This window comes from Ochotona princeps, chromosome 18 (genome assembly GCF_030435755.1).
Source record: "Ochotona princeps isolate mOchPri1 chromosome 18, mOchPri1.hap1, whole genome shotgun sequence".
Lineage (NCBI taxonomy): Eukaryota > Metazoa > Chordata > Mammalia > Lagomorpha > Ochotonidae > Ochotona > Ochotona princeps.
In genome coordinates, this window is record NC_080849.1 from 10,476,473 (window position 1) to 10,489,379 (window position 12,907).

At 51.3% G+C, this 12,907-nt stretch overlaps 1 pseudogene; it reads right to left on the minus strand.

The window, feature by feature from the left end:
- Positions 1-11,806: 11,806 nt before the first annotated feature.
- LOC101523745 (chromobox protein homolog 5-like) lies at positions 11,807-12,437 on the minus strand (annotated as a pseudogene).
- Positions 12,438-12,907: the final 470 nt, after the last annotated feature.

A 12,907-nucleotide genomic window follows, 5' to 3' on the forward strand; every position in this document is an offset into this window, starting at 1 on the left:
CAGTGCTTGCTGTTCTGTCCAGCCTCTGCCGGGTGTTACAGGGTCATCTGCTGGTTCGGAAGGCTGATCCTAATCCACTGGGGTCGCATCCCCATCTGCAAAGATCCACCCAGCAAAGGTCATACGCTGAGGCTGCTGGAGGACCTAGTTCAGGGCTCCGGCTTCCTTTCTGGAAATTTCTTAATTCCGGAATTAGGATGCGGACCAACCTGAAAGCAGAGGGGAAGCGCCCAACGCACAAAGGGCCCCAGACTGGCTGGAGCTCTGCGCACCTGCTTGTTGACTCACTCTGGGACTCAAAGTGCTCCAGAGATAATTTCTAAGCAGCATGCCTTGGTCTTCAAGACCCTCTTCTCCGACAAGCGGCGAATATATCCTCAGCTGCGTTAAGGATAGAGCGGGGTAAATTAGAATCACCGGGCTAGGGGGGGAGGCAGCGGTGAGGAGAGAGGTCGATTTTTACGTCTGTCTGAGGAACTGGAGCAGGGAGGGCTTGCAAATACAATGACCTCACGGTAAACTCCTGTCACTTCTACAAAGGGCTCCTGGCTTTTGGGGGTCTACTTCCTGCTTCACACTTTGCCATTAGTCAACCTCCCCCTTGTTTGGAGGATGGGGCTTGTGTAGATGAAAGAGTAAGTTTACTGGGGAGTAGCCATTGATTCGCGTTTCCTGCCCTAGCCTGCTCCTGCCGGAGGGACGGCAAACTGAGTTGAAATCCTAGGTGAGCTAGGCAGCTGCTCAGGCCTGCTGAGTTAGGAAAGACTCTGAGGCTGCACCTGGGCAGACTATGGTGAGGGAGTCCCAGGGTGCCACAGCCACCCACAGAGATCTGGAGGGTCCGTGGAGGGCAATTTGTCCTGTGGGACGTGGAACTTCTTTAGTCACTCCCTGAGTATGCTCCCAGACCTAGGTGGCCGCCTTTCATGTCCTGCTATAAAAATAGACAACATCGTAGGAACAAGGTCTTTCTATGCTGTTACTACTTTCCTGTCTTTCAGAAAGACATCTGCTTACTCATGGCACACATCTTGTGATTTTGAACCTCAGAGGCAAAGCGCCGTCTCTCTGCTCTCTTGCTGCGTGTATGCTTGTTGTCAGTGTGTAACCAGGGCCACTGGGTCTGGGCCAAGCCTGAGCTCAGCTGACTGGAGCTGGGGCGGCTGAGTTAGTAGAGGGAGGTGGCGTGCTCTGACCCCAGAAGGGGCTTTCCCATGCATGGGAGGAGTGTAACCAACCTTCGGCACCTCAGCATCCCCACCTGGGGCTGACAGGTTGGTGTGCACAGGTGGCAGGCTGTCTGCAGAGGAAGTGTGGCCCCAGGCAGAGGCTGAGTCTCTCTGAGCAGTCACTCCTGCATGTTTGGAGGGCAGTGCCATGGCAAATAAGAATGTTTGCACTAAAAGGGCACTGCCCAGGAAATCCGGCTCTCAGAGGGGGAGGGACATATCTGGAAGTGTCTAGGGCCTGGCCATTCAAAAGATGCCGGAACAAGGACAAAGCCAGCAGTGGCCCCAGGGAGGCGGAGCAAGAGAGCAAACAGTTCTGGAGCTGACCTCTGCCGGGCCTGCACACCACCTGCAGGAGTCCAGCAGGGCTGGGCCAAGGTTGCTGGCCGCCCAGCCAGCCCTGCGGGACTTCAAAGGAGCCCTGGAAATGGTATGGTTAAATGCTTGCTCGTTTTTCATTTGGAGATTCGATTACTGTGTATAACCCTGCTCGGTCCTAAGAAACAGTGTTTTATTCTTACTGTTTGTTGAATTCCATTTTTTGTTAAGTGGAGGATCAGGCTTGTGATTACGAAGGCAACTGAAAGAATTGCATTGCAAAAAAAGGAGGAGAAAAATGAAGGAGGAGAAGGTAGAAGTGAGCGAAGGAAAAAGGGCAGGAAGTGTCATGAAGTTCTTTAAACTCTCCATATAAAATACATGAAATGTGTTCCTTTTACTGTTACCAGAAATGCCCGGTGGGTTCTTTCCTCAGCTTAGTATAGAAATAAAAAGCCGGGAATCTGTTGCAGACAGATAAGTTTATTTGCAAAGGGACCAGGTGAGCAGGGAAGGGAGAGGAAGAGGAAAGCACCTCCGAAGAGCCGGGAGGTGGGGTGCCTCTCGAAAGGGGAGGGAGGGAGAGACACCAAAGGGGTCTTTGGAAGTGTCTCAGGATTTTAAGCATTCCCTGACCCCTCTTTGTTGGGCGGAAACCTACAGGTAAGATGTTCCCCATTGGTGGTCTCTTAATTAATTAGAAAATGGGTGGGCAATGCTGGTGCCGCCCACCTGAAGGTGTGGCCAAGACCTCAGAAGACCTGGATGGTCTCAGTCCCCCCTCTTGAAATCCCACATCCTACTTCTGTAGGGGAAAAGGCAACGATATCTTCTGGCTACTTCCTGCTGAACTGGGATGTCGTTTGGGAAAGGAGTCCCAAGAGGTGTGGGATTCACAGAGAGATGGTCTGGGTCATCCAAGCTGCTGTGGCTGAGGTTGGTCATCACAGAAGTTTGCATGTTCTAGGCCATTGGAGTCTGAAGACTCCTAACGGGAAAACAAACACAGGACAGTTAGTAAGCAAGTTGCTGCAGTGAGGGCCTTGGGTGGCAAGACGGGTGGAGCACATGGGAGACACTTATCTGTTAGGTGCCTTTTTGAATGGCAGTTTCAAATCCTCCAGAAGTTCGCAGGTATATGCTGGTTCTGGAGAATTTGGTTGATCGGGAATGTCCTCAACGGGTGTCTCAGCCGTCGGTGAGTGTTGGATTTGCGGCAGCCCATTTCTTCACTGGTGTGATGTATCCAGGTGTCTATTCCTGGTACTTTGATGGCAGTGGGTGTAGAAATAATGCCAGGGAAGGGTCCTTCCCGGAGGGGCTTACTGGTCTGTTTCTCTAAGGATTTCACTAAAACCAAGTGTCCTGGTTTTCCTCTGTCTGAGGGAGGTTCTTTATGTAGCTCACTTAGGACTTGTTGGAAGGCTGATAATTGGGTAACATATTCTGCCATCCATTGGGTTTCTTGGTCCAAGACTCTATCATTGGTGAGGAATGGTCACCCATAAAGCTCTCAAATGGAGACAGACCTAATTTCCCGGGGGTGTTATGCATCCTAATCAAGGCTAAGGGTAACAGCTGCCACCAAGGTGCCTGGACCTCTTGAGACAGCTTGTGAATATGTCTCTTTATTTATGTAAGTAAAATTTCAGAAACAATGTATATTTTAAATTTTTTGAATAATAGATCTTAAATGTTTTCACCACAAGATAAGAAGTATGTGAAAGTGATGGGTTTGGTATTCAGCTTAATTTCAGCACTCCACAACACAATATGTATATGTGCACCACCTTGCCCTCACAAATATTTATGATTATTTTCAATTATAAGTGGAATTGTTTTTATAAAGTTGGCTCATTTTTGAAAGTGAGGAAGCAAGGTTCTCACAGCTACTTTATGGCTCAAGGTACGCAAAAGCTGCAGCAGGCAGATGGCACAGCAAAGAGGGACAGCGGGAAGACACCAGGAGTGGGGGGACCCTCACTGCCCACGAAGAGACCCACCTGAGAGATGGGGAGACAGAGGCTGCCTAAGGCTGCGGGGGGGGGGGGCTTCCCAGGGTGGGGGACTGTGACTGGAGCAGGAGGGAACCATCCTGTGGGATTTAGGTTACCAATCCAGTAAAATCAGTATTGAGAATCCGGGGTGACAGCCAGAAGTTACAGGGTTGTGGGGTTGGGAGGCAGTGTTCATGAGATCCAAGCCACGGGGGCCAGCGAGGTTCCTGGTTGAAGGCCTCGGGTGAGTCAGGGTACCACCCAGGAAGAGATCGGCTTCTCAGTGCCCAGGAGCTGGCTGTTCTGACATTAGGGACAGCACTCTTCCGGAGCATAAGTCGTGAACAATTGTGATTGCTGCGGACAGTCTGTACTGTATTCACATATTCTGATTGCTGAGCCGTCAATAAACCCTGTGTTCCACATGGAAATTAATGTATCTATCAGCTCTGAGAAAGCTGCACACACCAGTTCCTAAGACAAGGTGAGCCACTGCGGAGACTGAGGCAGAGAACCTGAGTGAACTGTACCGGATGCCGGCACACCGTGAGAACGTGTCTGGAGCAGGTGCGCTCAACCTTGAAGCTGTGTTAAGGTATCAAGGGGACAGCGACCCATGGCTCTCACCTCTCCCTCCTACTCTGCCCTCCTCCCCCTCCTCCCACCAGCCAAACAATGAGGAAATAGCTCCTCAGAGAAGGGGTCAGCCTTCAGGAAATTCAGATGAAGTGGACGGAAGGGCTGCCTACCGCTGCAAGGGAAAATTAAGGGGCAGCCTGTGAAACCTCAGTCAACCTCACCGAGAACCGGACAAATTTACAGTGATCCAAAGAAGTCCCTGCTTGGTGTCCTTCAAGCGCTTTCTCCGCTTTGTGCTGAAGCCCGGGAGCCAGGGTAACAGAAATGTGTGATCAACTTCCTGGTGATGCTGTTTCAGGGGGTAATTTGCCTGTTCCTGCTTTTTGAAAGCACTTCATTTGAGAGGTGAAAGGAAGAGGGGACAGGAGAAGAGGGGAGGAGAGAGCTCCCACCACGCCTCATCTGCCCGCCAGAGCCTGGGCGAGGCTGGGTCAGGCTGAAGCCACGGAGCCAGTCCCGGTTCCCCGCAGCAGTGGCAGCAGCTGGAGCGCCATCTGCCCTGCCTGGGGGTGTGCAGGAAGCTCAACCCGGAGCGGAACCAGGCCTCAAAACTCTCGGGCTGTGTAACAAGGAATGCAGACCTCCAAACGGAGCCCTATCTGTTAGGCCTACCGCCCACCCCTAGTGCACACCTTCAGGTGGCTAGAATAGATTCTGAAGAAACAAAGATGCGCATTGTATGGCTGTGGCTGGAATTCTTTGTGACATGGGAATTACGTGGAACTCCGCCAAATTAATATATTTGTCTTAGACTATCCTTAACTCTTTATATGTCTTGCTATAGGTTAAGAAAATATTTAAAAATTAGAAAAAAAATAATAAAAGGGGCCCAGCGCGGTGGCCTAGCAGCTAAAATCCTTGTCTTGAATGCACCAGGATCCCATATGGGTGCCGGTTCTAATCCTGGCAGCCCCATTTCCCATCCAGCTCCCTGCTTGTGGCCTGGGAAAGCAGTTGAGGACGGCCCAAAGCCTTGGGACCCTGCACCCGTGTGGGAGACCTGGAGGAAGTTCCTGGCTCCTGGCTTCGGAATAATGCAGCACCAGCCGTTGCGGCTGCTTGGGGAGTGAATCGTCGGACAGGATCTTCCGCTCTGTCTCTCCTCCTCTCTGTATATCTGGCTTTGCAATGAAAATAAATAAATCTTTTTTTTTTTCTGTAAGGCTTTGGCCCCGCACCACGAGGACAAGGCTGAGCTCCATCAGAAATGGCCAACAGGGACACATGTCCGAGCGTGCTGGTCACCAGACCCTGAATTGGCTACACCTCTCTGTGTGCCTCAGCTGTCCTCACCGAGTCCACAATCTTACATCGTCACGTTCCCTTTGCTCCTGCACCTGATGCAGTGTGCACTGTGGTTGCTACTGCACCGCAGCTGGGCAGCTGGCAGATCTGAACCCAGATAACATCATCATTTGGAGTGGCCACTCCAATCATGGGCAAAAATGAAAGAAACTCATCAGCCGGGCTTTCAAAATATGATAATGTCAAGGTTGGTGTGTGTGTGTGTGTGTGTGTGTGTTTAAAATATATTTTTATTGCAAAGTCAGATATACAGAGAGGAGAAGAGACAGAGAGGAAGATCTTCCATTTGAGGATTCACTCCCCAAGCGACTGCAGTGGCCGGTGCTGCGCTAATCTGAAGCCAGGAGCCAGAAACTTCCTCCAGGTCTCCCACATGGGTGCAGGGTTCCAAAACTTTGGGCTGTCCTCAACTGCTTTCTGAGGCCATAAGCAGGGAGCTGGATGGGAAATGGGGCTGCCAGGATTAGATCTGGCACCCATATGGGATTCTGGCATATTCATCATGAGGATTTTAGCCACTGAGCTACAGCCCCAGGCCCAAAGTTTCTGTGTTTACTTTTCTAACATCTATTTAGGAATATTTGTATCCATTTCTTCTAAGAATTTTAATAGCAAGTAGACACCTATTCCAGACCTCGATCTGGCTGACTTGAAGCCACGATAATGTGATCCTGCTTCCCACTGCCTCCTGAAGAAGTTGGGCAGATCAAGGCCGAAGTCACAGAGGAGCCCCAGAAGTGACAGTGGAGCCCCATCTATGAGGTCAGAGCAGAGTGGATGACAAGCACCCTTCGGCAGCCAAGTCTAGGAGCAGCCTCTTTCAGAGCTAAAGGCCTCCCTCCCCGGGCTCCCCTGATGACCAGCTAAAGGGTTCTTATCATTTTAAAAGTTAATTTATTTTTTGAGGGGCCCCACATAGTAGCCTAGTAGCTAATGTCTTCGCCTTGAACGCACTGGGATCCCATTTAGGTGCCAGTTCTAATCCCAGCTGCTCCACTTTCTATCCAGCTCCCTGTTTATGGCCTGGGGAAGCAGTTGAGAACGGCCCAAAGCCTTGGGATCCTGTACTCATGTGGGGGACCTGGAAGAGGCTTTGGGCTCCTGGCTTTGGATCAGCTCAGCATCAGCCATTGTAGTCGCTTGGAGAGTGAATCATCAAATGGAAGATCTTCCTCTTTGTCTCTCCTCCTCTGTGTATATTTGACTTTCCAATGAAAATAAATAAATTTTTAAAGTTACTTTGTTTAACTGGAAGGCAGAACAGCCGAGAAAGAGCTCCTCCATCTGCTGGTTCACTCCTGGAATGCCTGCCCCAGCTGGCCGAAGCCAAAAGTCAGAACTCCATGCCTGGCATGGTAGCCTAGTGGCTAAATCCTCACCTTATAACCACTGGGATCCCATATGAGATGGTCCATGGCCCAGCTGCCCCACTTCCCATCCAGTTCCCTGCTTGTGGCCTGGAAAGGCAGTCGAGGATGCCTTGGGACCCTGCACCCGTGTGTGAGACCTGGAAGATGCTCCTGGCTCCTGGCTTCAGCTCAGCTCAGCTCAGGCGACAGCACCAGCTCCTTTACTGTCATTTTAAACATGCACCTTTTCCACTGTCTCTGCTCCTTTCCAAATTACCCTGCTATCATTTATAAACATGTTTCTTTTCATCAGAAGAATTTAGTGCTAAGTATAGGTATGCAGATGAGAAATTCGTTTTTCTGAAATGTCTGCATTATTAAAGGATTTTTTGAGAGGCAGGGACAGATTTAGAGGACAGTTGCATCTACTGGTTCACCCCTAAATGCTTGCCATTGTTGAGGGAGCCAGCTGGGAACTGGGTGCATGGACCCAACCACCTGAGACCTCACTCCTGCCTCCCAGGGTGTGCTGAGGGAGCTGGGATCCAGACCCAGGGGTAGATACCCCAAGAAGCATGTTCAACTTGCCCCAAGTGCCAGCCATATGATCTTCCAGAGTATTGAATTGTCTTGTGGCTTTAGTGACTCACCACCTGTCTCAGTACAGTAACTCCCTGATACCTTGGTTGGCAGATATGTGGGTGCCAGGCATATTCTGTGGCATCCCAGCAGGGACAAAGGCAGGCTACGTGGGTGTGAGGCTGCCTGGAGCTGTGCTCACGTGGGAGGGACAGTCTGCAGCTGTAGCGAAAAATCACGTCCAAAGATCAGACACTTGTTCAGCGGAGAGAGCACGAGAGGCTCCTGATGGCAGTCTGCCTCCTGGAACTCTGTGATGGACACACTTCCACTGCTGCTCGTTCTAAAGCTGTAATTCTTAGAGTCACTTCTGTTTGGAATCAGCTGTGGAGCTGTGAATGTTGGGAAACCAACCAGAATGTCTTTGTGTGCTAAAATTCTGGCTTCAAACGGTCAAAGCAGCTAACCGTGGTTCCCAGCCCTTCTCACGCACACGCCTCTCCCGGAGGGGAATCGTGCACTTCCTGCTCACCACGGCGGTGTTGGAGACATCCCGGGATCACTTTGAAGGACGTCTCTAAATTAAGCGCTTAAGTGGTGGGGACATTGTCTAGGCGGGAGACGTGGTCCAAAACACCAGTCCATTCAACCCCCAGGGTTGATGGAGTCAAGGGCAGAGTTCTTTAGGAAGAGTTCAGGGGCATCAGACAATGAGGAAGGATGTGTGTGTGTGTGTGTGTGTGTGTGTGTGTGTGTGTGTGTGTTGAGAGAGAGAGACACACACACACACGTCCACTGCCTGGCAGTTCCTAATGACACACTGTTTGCTGAGCTCAAATTTCCACGGAGGGCTAGGGCCCTGATTGTCTAGGGGGTCCAGCACACCTGTTGGCGATGGGGCTGGGCTGAGGGCCGTTCAGCAGGCCCAATGGAGGGGAGCAGGGAGCTGCATGCATAGATCAACTTCAGCCTCGCGGGCGGGGCGTGAAGTGAGGGTGGGGAGGATCACTCTAGCTGGCCTAGGGAGATGGCAGCTTCACCATGGTGAATGGCTCACGTGTGAGAATTATGTCAACATTCGCATCCTGGAGGAAATCCTCCAAATGTCTTACAATACACAAGGAAAGGACAGGGGACTATTTATCAAGGACCTGCCATGTGCAACCCCTTTGTGAGGATACTGCATTCATTCCAAGCCTCACTATAGCACCACCAGCCAGGACTGGTATCCCCAGGTCATGTCTGAGGAAGCTCCTGACGCTGGTGTCCAGCACCAACTCTGTCCCTCGAGCAGAGAGACCCACTCTGGACGATTCCGAGGGCAGGTGCATTTCCAAAGCAGGAGTCGCCGCCACGAGCGCCTCTCCAAGTGGTCTCTGTTCAGTCCAGATGGCTTTATTACTATTGTTTAAAGATTCTCTTATTTTTATTGCAAAGTCAGATACACAGAGAGGAGGAGAGACAGAGAAGATCTTCCATCCACTGGTTCGCTCCCCAAATGGCCACAACGGCCCGAACTGTGCCAATCTGAAGCCAGGAACCAAGAGTTTCTTCCGGGTCTCCCACATGGGTGCAGCATCCCAAAGCTTTGGGCCATTCTCAACTGCCTTCCCAGGCCACAAGCAGGGAGCTGGATGGGAAGTGGAGCTGCCGGGATTAGAACCGGCGCCCATATGGGATCCCGGGGTGTTCAAGGCGAGGACTTTAGCCACTAGGCTATTATGCCAGGCCCTCTCTTCTGGTTTAACCTCTCCTGTGTGAACATGTACGGTAACTTGGACAGGAGAGATGGATTCAGAGCCTTCGTTAGGTCTTAAGTAGTTCAGGTCCAACTAGAATGCACTTCATCCTGTCATGGTACCTTGTCTTGATCCAGTGGACATTCCGAGTATTCCAGAAGGATGTTAACTGGCACATAATGTTCTGTCCTTTGAGCCAGCACCAGAGGCCCCGCAAGCAGTGAGGGACCACAGACGATGCCCAGTTGCCAGCCAGCCACACAAGCACACTGGGCAGGTCTTGGTTGACAGATGCCACCTGGAAATTAGCCAGGAGAGCTCCCCAAATAACCACAGTTTACGCTTGTTGCCCTGTTGCTTTAAAGCTAACACATGTGTTCGCATCATGAAAGTTTTCTTCATACGATGAGGTGGGTGGTGAGAGGAGGAGGACTTTGTTGGTAGTTGAGGCTGCTAATGAGGGGCACTCGGAGGTTCTGCCTAATCTTCAATTGTATGCTGTCTTGTAAGTGTGTTCCCGGCGCTCTGAGCTTTTGCTTCTGATACTGTGAGATTCCCAAGAAGTGCGAGAACTTTCGGTGCAGTTTTCAGCAGAGCGCCCTCTAGTGGAGTCGTTTTGCTCCCTACAGCGTCGTGCGGCTAAGGGAGTCCCTTTGGCGTCAGGGGCCTGGCACCGGCTCTGACTTTAGGCTCAGAGTCAACAGGATGATTGAGCATTTCCTCGCTCCAAGCAAGCCAAGGTCACGCAGCAGGGACTTGAATAAGGTACATGCTAACCGAACAAGGGAGTTTTAAAGCCCAATACCTGGAGCTTCCTGGGGTGGAGTACCTGGCAGCTAGGAAAACGACCGGGGTTGGGGGTGCGGTGCCAGCAGGCGGGGAAGATAGCAAGCATCTGGATAAGACACTGGCACATTCCATGGTTGTCCTCCTGAAGCCAGAAGCAGACAGATGACGTGGCAGGGACATGCTGTGGAAGCTGGCTGTCAGCCACAAGGACAGGAAAATCCCCCAATCTCTTTCCTACGCAGGTGCTGCGGGCACTGCAGCCATCAGGGACGGCTTCCTACAGCACCGGAGGGGCGGAGGCTTCCATCCCCACCCCACCCCGCTCAGCTCCTGTTTTAGAGGCAGGTTGGATTTCCAGAGATTTAGAACACCACTCAGCCCGGCGCCCAACCATCAGCCACGCTGGATCCACTCCCCGCTGGGACTCCGGGAGCCCAGAGCCACAGGGCAGAGGCTCGCCGTCTGAGATCAGGGATCCGCTGTACTTCGGCTGGGGGAGAAGCCTCTCCATGGCTTCCTCTTGGCTTCTGTGTTGCTCTACGTCCAGGACACTAGTCCTGTTGAGCTAGACTTGTGCTATTCCAGTCTGACCTCACTCTAACCTACATCTCCATTACGTCTGCAGTGATCCTATTTCCAAAACAGGTCATGCACAGGTCCTGGAGGTGAAGCCTTTGACTATCTTTCAAGAGACACAATCAACCCACCAGAACCAGGAAGGCTCACCAGGAGGCAGAGAACGACCAGGTCGGCACCCACTACAAGGGGAAGAGGCCGGTGAGAGTGAAAGCAGGAACCACGCCCCCAACACCTCCCCTCTGCCCCCGGCCCAGCCCACTGCCAGCGTTTCCCTGGCTCCCACCCTCCCGGCCATGCAGGCTGCCCAAGGAGATCCTGGTGTCTTGTACTGACTGTTCCTTTTATGGAATTAGATGTGTATTTGAAATGACGCTTTTGGGCCCAGCGTGGTAGCCTAGTGGCTAAAGTCCTTGCTTTGCATGCAGCAGGATCCCATTTGGGCACCAGTTCCTATCCTGGCAGCTCCACTTCCCATCCAGCTCCCTGCTTGTGACCTGGGAAAGCAGTAGAGGACGGCCCAAAGCCCTGGGACGCTGCACCCATGGGAGGACCCGGAAGAAGCTCCTGGCTCTGGCTTTGGATTGGCACAGATCCAGCCATTGCAGCCATGTGGGGAGTGAACCAGCAGGTGGAATATCTTTCTCCTTCCTGTAAATCTGACTTTCCAATAAAAATAAATAAATCTAAAAAAAAAAAAAAAGGGAGAGGACATGCTTCTTTAAAAAGGCCAGGAGGAGTCGCTGTTTATTTGAAACACCTCAGTTTGTAATACTTATTGCTAACTCCCTTCCTTTTATTTTTAGTGGGCATAGAAGGAATAACGGAGTGGCTTCCCACTCTGTACATTTCCACTAAAATGGGAGTCAGCCGAAATATGCAGCGACTTCTATCTGAATCATTCTACTCAGGACTGTTTTTTAAATCATTATCCCGTCAGTGGATCAGTCAGGAAATTCGCTCAGCTACTGCATGTAGCATTCCTGTTCCCTTCTCTGTGGGCCACACAGCTCCACTGATAAAAGTGCAGCTACAACACTGGAGTGCTGTCCTCACGGGAAAGTCTTTCCCCTCCCTCCGAACAGACGCACCTGTCACCTGCCGACCTTCTCCATGGCAGCACTGCGCTCACTGGTTTATCCGTGCTATTGTACTTGATTCTTAAACACGTGCTCTCAGTAGTACGACTCCCATCTTACAAGGGAGTTGAGACTCAGAAAACCAAAGCACCTGTTCCCAAGTCAGGGCTCCTTCATGCCCATTGCTAGATTTTAAACCCCAGTTTGTTATTCCTGAGCCCACATTAGACTACGTTCTTTGGGGGTGGGGGGAGTAGCAGCGAAATAACAGAGACCACCCCTTCCTTTAGCTCTTTTCCGTTCCTTACTCTTTGGTCCCGCATTCTCAGGACACACATGCCTTGCCAGTCTCTCTTCAAAAAATGCTATCACAGTTTGTGGACTTCTGCAAGAACCAGGTCAGCCTCATCTGTGTCTTCCCATTTCATTAGATCACCACAACAATCTGCTGCTTTTCTGGCTCCAGCCCTCTCTCAAAGCCCCGAGCGATATCATTGTTCTCTCTCTCTCTCTCTCTCTCTCGCTCGCTCTCTCACTTGGTTTGATATCATCAGCACAGTATGAGAAGTTGGATTTCCTCTTGTTGATCTCTAACTACTCCCTGAATTTGTTGTTTTCACCCTCCTCCATGTCTTTATACTTTTTCATAAACTCAGAAATCAGCTCAGGGCAATCCAAGGTTTCTCAGGTTCCCAAGCACTGCGCGCCTCCGCAAAGCCGTTCCCCTTCGGCAGAAACGCTGCCTGCCGCTTAGCCATGCGCTGTCCAGCACCTGCTCCACCAGGTGCACCTCCTCACCCTCAGAAGTACAGTTGGCATCGCTTGGCTTTCTTTCCATTGTGCACGCTATCCCCCCTGAAGGACTAAGGCCACAGGGTTTCTTGTTGTCCTTCTCATCATTTTTAAGAATTCTTTGCCAGCCACACTAAATGATGCCTCCAGTCAAAATGAGGAGGAGCAGGAATTCTTAGTTGAACTCCATTTTCATTTTGCTTTTCATCTTTCTAGACTGCCTTTTAAAGATTTTTTTAAAAGATTTACTTATTTTTATTGGAAAGGTGGATATACAGAGAGGAGGCAAGACAGAAAGGTCTTCCGTCTGATGGTTCACTCCACAAGTGGCCACAACAGCTGGAGCTGAGCTGATCCGAAGCCAGGAGTCCAAAGCCTCTTCCAGGTCTCCCACGCGGGTGCGGGGTCCCAAGGCTTTGGGCCATCCTCGACTGCTTTCCCAGGCCACAAGCAGGGAGCTGGAAGGGAAGTGGAGCTGCCGGGATTAGAACCGGTGCCCATATGAGATCCCAGTGC